Source organism: Mytilus galloprovincialis, chromosome 4 (genome assembly GCF_965363235.1).
Source record: "Mytilus galloprovincialis chromosome 4, xbMytGall1.hap1.1, whole genome shotgun sequence".
Taxonomy (NCBI): Eukaryota; Metazoa; Mollusca; class Bivalvia; order Mytilida; family Mytilidae; genus Mytilus; species Mytilus galloprovincialis.
In genome coordinates this window covers 39,120,675-39,123,820 of record NC_134841.1, presented here as the reverse complement: position 1 = coordinate 39,123,820, position 3,146 = coordinate 39,120,675, and positions in this window count along the sequence as shown.

The following is a 3,146-nucleotide window of genomic DNA, read 5'->3' as shown; positions in this document are numbered from 1 at the left end:
AATAGTTGTGTGTTAAAACGAATATTTTTCTGCAACAACATCTTGCCTGCTAGTTATATAAATCACCTGCACGATCTGTTCGTGAAATGTCCTAAATATTCATCTATTTCGGTATATTTTTCACAGCTGGATGCATTTATGCGCGATAAAACCCCATTTGCATCTCTTACATTGTTTTACTAGTATTATCTATTTCTTAACATATTCATTTTAACTCATTTTCTTCATTTTCTTCAAAAATAAAAAAAAAACAATCGTCTGTTTATTTATCATTCTACATCAGAAATTTCTGGCATATACAGTGAAAATGATATTTTAGGATCCGCACTTTACATACACTGTGTAGGAAGTGTACAAGATCGATATCATTTGCACTTTCTGTGTCGTTATGCTTACATTTAGGGTTGTTTATAATATCAAAATTAGCCGTTGACGTGGTATGGTTGCCATTAAGACAACCACCCACCGAAGACAAAAGCATTTAGATGTAAAAAAATGAATAAATCTTATAAATATTATCCAAAAGTAATTAATCTTAAAGTTTGTAAGGCATTCTGTCCGATCCCTTTTGCTACTTTTGCAAGTAAAACATGTATTGTTGGTCATAAAATAGACATTCGAACATTACTGGTATATTATTTATCATTTTATAACTGTAAATTACGAGCGTGGAACTTATTTTTAAATTGAATTATCTCTCCTTGTTCTAAACAAAATCTTACTGAATTAAAAAAGATAACTTTAAATATACGAGATACATGAAGGTCAGACCTAGGAACAGTATATCTTACATATATGTTCCTGGTCAGACACATAAGAAAATGATGACTTATCTCAAAAACCCAGTTCATACTGTCATAAAGACTTTGATCATGATAATTCCGTACTCAGACTCAGAATGCAACCACTGCAATGAAAATACTGGATTTGGTATTTCGAGAACACATTTTTGTTGAAACACTATTTTGTTTAGGAATTACAAAAATGTAAATCATGATATCAAATTATAACAGCATACCATCTTTATAGATATATAAGATAATAATACGTCATACAATAGGATTCCGAAACTAGAATCACTTCGCTCTTTAATATTTCTCCATAAAGTAAACGATGTCATATAAAATAATAAATAATTGGAGCATCCTCTATGAATTTGAAAGTATAGTAAATACAAATAAAGAAATATGGTTATATTGTAGGTTGTTTCTTTTTTTGGGGGAGGGGGGGACGGGAGGAAAACTAAATGAATAAAACAAACTAAATGAAGTGCATTAAGGGATACATATCATCATCACAAGCTTTGGAGTTTTGACAAATTTTGCACTCCCAGTATTGACCGATATCCAAGAAGTCCCTATCAGAAAAGATGTAAACACAGATTCTTAATATGGAAACTCAGACATTAAAATATTGGTTTTTATGTTCTAATTCATAACTTCAAGCGAACATAAATTATTTACAAAATAAACTCAACACCTTTGTATAGGATCAGCTCGCCTGACAGTGTGCAGCAAAGCTTTAATTTTATTAAAGACAAATGCAACGTAAAAAATGTTCATCAGTGTTACTGTCTGCCTAGGCCGCTGCAGGTAACAAACACAAAAACCAATCTACAAAAATAAAAACAATTTTCATTATGTACGAAAATACATTTTATGAATCAAATAAAGATTCTGTTCTTACACACATTATTATTCACATTAATAAAAAATAACACAAATAAAATACATTAAGTCGGGTGGGAGGGTGGGAAACTTTACTGCACCAAAAGCGAACCTCGAATGACAATATCTTTAATATACAAAACCGCCAAAAGTATAGCACGAAATATTTGAAATGACCTTATTCAAATATTATGGTCAGTTCTAACTCGACCAATGAAAAACATTTAACCTATTATATACTTTCAAACACGTGTAATTTTATAAACAAATACACGTGGTAATGTTTTCATACCGGTGTACATAACTTTAATAAATATATATCATCAATAGTATTAGTAGACGGGTATATATTTGTTTGTCACTACAAATATGTATGAACAGTCGTCGCAAGTTTTACCACGCTAACTTATTGATAATGTTTTCTAGATACTTTTTATATTATATTAGATTTCGCCTCAAATGTAACAAATATGTATTTATACAAACTGAGGCAAAAGGGACATTATTAGGACAATGTGTTAAAGACATGTACAAGTCTATAATTGTTTGACAAACATTACGAGACATATGATTGTCTTACGAATGCACTAACAACTTTACGGATATCACAAAGAACTAACTTGAAGAGCAATTTTAACAAGTTACTTTATCAGGGGCTAATTGGGTTAAACTTTGATGAATTTTCGAAATAATATCAACATCATTGTAAATGTGAATGAAATATTGATCTATACATTAAATTCACGTAATTTGTAGTATTATATGTATATTGCAAATATTTCTCCAAACACAAACTTAATTTGAAAAAAATATAGAGAAACAGTTTTCACAGGCAATATTAACAGCATACCATCTTTAATTGTGATGATTTAATATTATCATTAATGTGAGATATAATAAAGTCAACCGAGTCCTTTATGTTCTCTAATAATTCTTATAAAAATGGTCCCATACATTTCAGTCCCATTTTGTTTTTGTTTTGAAATACAAAATTCAATGTATATTTTTTATGCATCGTAAATACAATTATAACAGTGAAAATTCATGCAATCCTTATATATTTTCAAAAATAACACATCACAATCATCCCTATGTTAGCTTGGCCATGACATGCTTTAAGAATTCCGACATTGTAAAAAGTTCGTATACAAATACACCCCTGTACATTTAAATATATATATATACACGAATAAAGGAGTAGTCATTAATTCTACTTTAAATATCTTAAGTGAAATAAAAATCATTATATTATTATTACTTTTTTTTTTACGAATGCAAGTCATTTAATAAGCTTCCTAGTACATCTATAGATCTCTTCCTAATTTCATGGTATATAGGGTATAGCTTTCAACTTCCTGATGCAAATCACTGCAAAAAGTAAAGTGCGCAGAAAATGATTTGGAATTACCGTTTATCCTGTTAAATTTAGATCCAATCCAACGGGATTTTCCATAGGCATGTATATGCAAGTGTGAAAGT